General features: G+C 38.9%; 1 long non-coding RNA gene across 1 annotated transcript; it reads right to left on the bottom strand.

Moving 5' to 3' along the window:
- Positions 1 to 733: 733 nt before the first annotated feature.
- LOC125287646 lies at positions 734 to 3,484 on the bottom strand. The gene is made up of 3 exons (XR_007192391.1): positions 2,151 to 3,484; positions 1,905 to 2,045; positions 734 to 1,188 (listed from the first exon to the last, which is right to left on the bottom strand). It is a non-coding gene; the product is annotated as an uncharacterized LOC125287646 (long non-coding RNA).
- Positions 3,485 to 6,183: the final 2,699 nt, after the last annotated feature.

The raw sequence follows: 6,183 nt of genomic DNA, 5'->3' as shown, positions 1-6,183 counted from the left end.
TTGAAGATTTTGGGGGGGACTTGATGACCCCAAGATGATACCTTTTTGATACATATTGATCCTTCATACTGTGCGTGGGGGCAAAATAACCAAGGACTGTCCAATGTATCAAACCACATTGGTTATAATTACATAAACCAGTCTAGTTTTGAATGAAACACAACCTTATATGTAAGGGATCATGTATAGAACGCCGGTCATTATGGGGAAAATAAGTCCCGACAGGCCGAACCGGACCGGAGGGGTCTTGTTTCGCCCTGAAGGGACTTATTTTCCCATGATGACCGGCGTTCTATACATTATCCCGCTTTATTATAATGGCTACTTGCCAAAACGAAAAAATAAACTCCATGATATGTCTCTTTACACTTATTTGTTACCATTTCGTCGTGGCTTTTGCTGAGAAACAAATAGTTCGCAACACACGCTGAACTTGAATCAAACATTCTTTAGAACACAGCTGATCAACCGTCTGCTTTCACTTTTGAATGAAGTTCCAAGCACAAACTCCGTTGCCATTGACAGCGGTCATTCTTGTTTTCAGAGGTCCTTTCCCAAGAAATAATGACCGCTAGAACTTTCGGAAATCCCATTCAAGCCAATGGAGCATTCTACTTGCATTGTGAAGAGCCGTAGAATAAGTTCAATTATTATACGGCTCTTCACAATGCAAGTAGAATGCTCCACTATGTTTACATACTAAATTGTAAAGACTGAAAAATACAACAGGATGTTTTCGGTGAAGAGGGAAAGCTGTTTATTGTACAAATAATGATAATAATTGCACTGGTGTAGTGGTTGACCTGATGCAAATTGAACTGATGACATACTGAGGCCCTGACCATGGCAGTCAAACATTATGCACCTCTCCATTATTTGATTGTTTTTTCTATTTTTTTTTATTTTCAAAAAATAAAACAGAAAATCTTAAACTGAGTTAAATCTTTAACCCAGAGTAGGCACAATCTTAAACATTTTAATCTTAATCTGAGCTAAACCCAGATTAGGCACAGACATAAAAAGACAAGGAAAATAGGAGCCAGGGAGGAATCAGACCTGATAGCAAATAGCCCAGGTGGTGATGGATTTGCAGTAGATGGTGTGTTATTCCAGAGGTGACCAGCTGGTGGTGATATTTTCCAAAAATAGGAGGATCCAGATGGAATGGCTGTGAGTGATGTGGCTGACCTGTGGAGGCCCAAAAGATGACGTTTTAAAAGAACAAAAATATCTGATATCAATAATGGCTAGACTTTGTCATCATTGTACCTCATACATGTAATCATCATTTGTACTCGTAGGCTACTTACTTTTCACTCGTTTACATACATTTTTACATACAGTTATAACATGTATGTGCTTGTTTTTCACAATTTACCAGGAATAAGACATATGACAAAATTTACAAAACATTTCAAGTGAAACAATGAAGGAATTTGTTTAATCAGTTTTCAACATGCTAGGCTCCTAATTAGGTAAGGCGTTAGGAGTTGCCCTCAGAGTCAAAGACGTATTTGGCTCTGAGGAATACGCTGTGTGTTTAAACATTAGTCGTTTGCACCTATGAATTATTTGTGCCTATTCATATATAAGTAAGTATATATACTTTTTTGATTTGGTCTCTGCATTTAACCCAATCGGTGAATTAGTGAAACACAAACAGCACACAGTGAACAGTGAGGTGAAGCACACACTAATCCCGGCGCAGTGAGCTGCCTGCTACAATGGCGGCGCTCGGGGAGCAGTGAGGGGTTAGATGCCTTGCTCAAGGGCACTTCAGCCGCGGCCCACTGGTCGGGGCTTGAACCGGCAACCCTCTGGTTACAAGTCCAGAGTGCTAACCATTGGGCCACAGCTGCCCAAATATATTCATATATTTTACAGTGCATTAAAAAAAACAATACCTTTGTGGTTACGTTGATATCCTCCATACTGGGGGCAGTATGGTCAGGAGTGGTCTCAGCCTGGTCCACCCTTCAGTACAGTCTGTTCAACCTCTTCATTTGAGCAAGGCCTCTGTATGAAAGCCACTACTCCAGGTGTCTCTATACATTACAGACATGGTGAGAATCTCTTCAGAAATCATGCAACATTAATGAACCTAGTGTGATGTGCACTGTTAGTACATGAGTAACACTATCTGTACTCACCAGTTTCTGGAGAGAGGCCACACATAAGATTCCACCCTGGGAAGGGGAAGGGACGTAGATGGACCTAAAAAGGTTGCACACAAGCCTGGGCATGGTGAACCAAATGCACCACAGTGACATGCCCATGACCAAACAGAATTGTAATAAAAACAAACAGCAAATAAAAACATACAGAAAAATACATTTGCTTTCTTCTTCTTTTGTTTTTTCTGCTTGTTTTTTTGTTGTTTTTTTGTTGTTTTTTTTTTTTTTTTTCATTTTAGTCCTTAAGCTAATGATAATTTCCATGAACAACTGGTTAGGGAGAATGACTAAATGTGAGAGATCTAAGGGAGAAAAGTAGGAAAATTATCCTTAAATTGAGCAAGGCAGTCAAGTAAGGTAGATAATATTGATTGGGGCTGGATTTAACAATTTAGATATATCCCATGGGTATATCTAAATTGAGTTTTTGTTTTTCATTTTTTGTTTTTCATTTGAGTCCTGAAACTAATGATAATTTTCATGAACTGGTTAGGGAGAATGACTAAATGTAAAAAGTAGAGAAAAGTAGAACAATTATCCTTAAATTGAGCAAGGTAGTCAAGTAAGGTAGATAATATTGATTGGGGCTGGAGTGAACAGTTTAGATATACCCCACGGCCATTGCCACAGAGAATTCCACGATATAATCCTGCACATCTGCCCTTTTGATCAAAAATTGGACTTCCACTATCTCCTGGCTTGCCATGGGTATTCATCAGGAACTCATTTTCTAACAGTTCTTGGCTGTCAGTGACCGGTATTATTGTCCCATGATGTTTGATGGGAGCACCTAGGTTTGATTCATCAAATGTGGTGAAATATATATCTATACCTGGCGCTGGAGGACCAAGGTACATTTTATCATATAAGCCAACACCTAGAGGTGAGGGGTCAGCATCAAAGTGAAGTATACCAATGTCTGCCTCTGGGTACGACTGGTATGACTCAGAATCAATCTTAAAAATTAATACAAAATCATCTGAGGGGAAAAAACACGAAATTACATCAGGCCTTCTATTCTTTTTAAAAACGTGATCACTTGTCATAATCGCTTTTTCGCGGATGTAAAAACCATGGCCTGAATCCTCACTACTATATAATAGACAAATAGGGTGTGAAACCAATTTTTTTTTCATTTTCGGATCATAGATTTGGATTTCATTGTTCATGTAAATTAAGCAATTAGCATTTGAACTCGACATGTTGAATTTGTAGGCTTTTTGTGCAACCTGTTGAAAGCAATCACATAAGACAACATCAATGCAGAGTAAACAAAAGTAACTGTAATGACTGAATATTAATACAATGTTCTGTCCTCATGATCTTGCTGAAGAATGCATCAGACGAATGAAGAAAGCTGTATTCCTTGATATAGCATGTAACATTATATTTTACACTTGGATTTGGTGTATAATCATTGGCTTAGATGTGTTCCACTCAAAGTTTCAGATTGCATTTCCGATCAGTTGACTATACAGATTAAATAAACAATAAGAAACAGAAGATACTGCACAGGATGGGAACAGTGACCTGCTAGAAAGAAATGTAACATTAAAAATGCCACCCACTCTCAAATTAGATGGTTTATTACTGTAGCAGTACATTCTGAATATAATTGTTTTCAGACATTATAATAGCTATATGTTTAAAATATTGTAATATAATAACATTTAGAAAAAGACCAAGACTGCAATACATACTGTTTTTAGGTCCATTGTACGTTTCCCCCAGAGGAAAACATGGTCCTTTATCAAAAGAGTGAACCAATCATTTCTGTGGGGCTGGACTTGGAATCAATCCATGGTCATGGTGAAACTTCAGGGAGGGATCATTCCTGAGTTATAGTCATCAAACTGGAATGCCATGTGTGTCGTGCAAACATGTGTGGTTCCGCTTTTGTTTCTGGCAATAGGGGGAACTTTATGACTGATCTGACGGATAACTGGTGAAGGCACTGTTGGTCAAGTGTCCATCAGGAAAGACTACAAGATAGGCCAACAGCTGACACACTTCTTTGTATCTTGCAAACATCTGTGTTCCTTTAATTTATGACATTTCTGGGACTTGAGACTTACAGTAATGTGACATAAAGTATTTTAGTGGCTGCCCTTTTGGAAAGAGTATCGGTTCCATTAAAGTAACAACTCGGAAACTAAGAATAAATGACTTTCCTCATACGGGCCATGAACGCTATTCTCTTGTTTGTCCTACCATATAGACAAACTATCTGACACCATGGTGACAGACAAGAGAATACAGTGGTCACTTGTGTTACATGACCTGAGGAGCCATTGTGATTTGAGAGACAGTTGCAAATCTTCGGTCTTTAGTAACTAAGTAACAATTCCATAATTCAACATTTTCTTAGGTGAGGGACAAAAGGTATATTTCCCAGTTAGACAATATTGCTAAATGGGTTGCTTATGAGAACCAGAAACTTGTGATGTCCGTAGGTATTGCTTTGAGAGAAATCAAATTGATGAGTGGGTAGGTGTGTGTGTGTATATTTGTGTATGTGTGTGTGTGTCTCTCTCTCTCGCTTCCTCTCTCTCTCTGTGTGTGTGTGTGTGTGCATGTGAATGCTTCTCTCTCTCTTTCTCTCTCTCTCTCTGTATGTGTGTGTGTGTGTGTGTGTGTGTGTGTGTGTGTGTGTGTGTGTGTGTGTGTGGCTGCCTGTACTTGATGCTGTGCCTGGGCCTGTAACTCTGTCTTTAATTAGATGACACAGTCTTCTATCATCATGAGTCACATCCGCTAGGCTTGTTCCTTAGGAAAAGGCAAACGGAAACTGTGGTCCTTTGATTTTTATGGAGCCTGGGATACATTATGTGAGTTTTTTTTCCAAATATAGACATTATAGACAATATGTGAGTTCATTTACTTATTTGACTACATCGTGTTCTCATTTCAATTAAGTCAAATGAACACGCATTTACAACTGAGGGCACTATTTACTAAAACGAGTGCACAATTATTTGTACTATTGCACAATTTTTTGTCCTAATGTACTAAAATGAAAATCTAGTGTCTAAGTCCATCATTGACCTTAAGCACAGCAGTATACTGACTTTGACTTACGGTAGGCCTATCTCCCTCAATTTCAGTCACAGAGAAAAGCTATGTTTGTCCGAAAATCAACAGTAACCATATTATTAGTGATTATAATATTAGCATATAAATTGAATAGCAAAAAAAATACATATTTTGAAATGGGTGACATTTTTTGAAAAGTTATCCGAGGGAGTGACAAATGACAGCCCAAAGTTTAGCCTAGCCTACCATGCAGGAGTGTGGACATTTAATGCCTTGATACACTTCCAATAAGCCTAAACTAATCACACATTGGCAAAGCTCAACAACAGCTTACAATTGAATACATATCCTACCATTTTTTATAACCTGATAAAATTCATTGCAATAGAAGCGTCAGTGTAAAGTTCTGTCAGGAAGAGTCATTGCGTCGCTCATTCATTCATTACTTCCAACCAATCACCAGTCTGCATAATAAGACATTAGGCCTACTTAACACCTGCCCGTTGCTTTCAGGTGCCGATTTTCGATGTTCCCACCCTCCCCCCACAGGGCCGGATTAACCATTAGGGCAACTGGACACTTGTCCAGGGGCACGGGACCAGTAAGGGGCCCTGGGCACAGTCAAAATATTACTTTTGATCACATTACAAACGCAGTAGCCTACTAACTTCCCTATATTTATATGCAGATTGTGCAACCCGTTCGATCAAAATATTATGTTAAATCACGTCAAAAACAGTGTCTGTAGCTGCCTGCACAAATGCCGCCTGCCATTGGAGTGAGGGCAAGCTATCACGTCAAAACATTCCATAACATCCAGACTAGGCTATAGGCCCTACTCGTCATGTCGAGATGTCATGTTTAGCTAATATGGTTAGCGTTTTCTCGGACGCAATTGAGCAGTTAGTACACACTTCATCAACCCACAAACATGAAATCTACTTCTGTCAAAACTTTTGAGAGAGAGACACTAAAT

Source organism: Alosa alosa, chromosome 22, assembly GCF_017589495.1.
Source record: "Alosa alosa isolate M-15738 ecotype Scorff River chromosome 22, AALO_Geno_1.1, whole genome shotgun sequence".
Lineage (NCBI taxonomy): Eukaryota > Metazoa > Chordata > Actinopteri > Clupeiformes > Clupeidae > Alosa > Alosa alosa.
The sequence above is the reverse complement of the archived record's forward strand: the minus strand, read 5'-3'. Positions and strand labels throughout refer to the sequence as shown.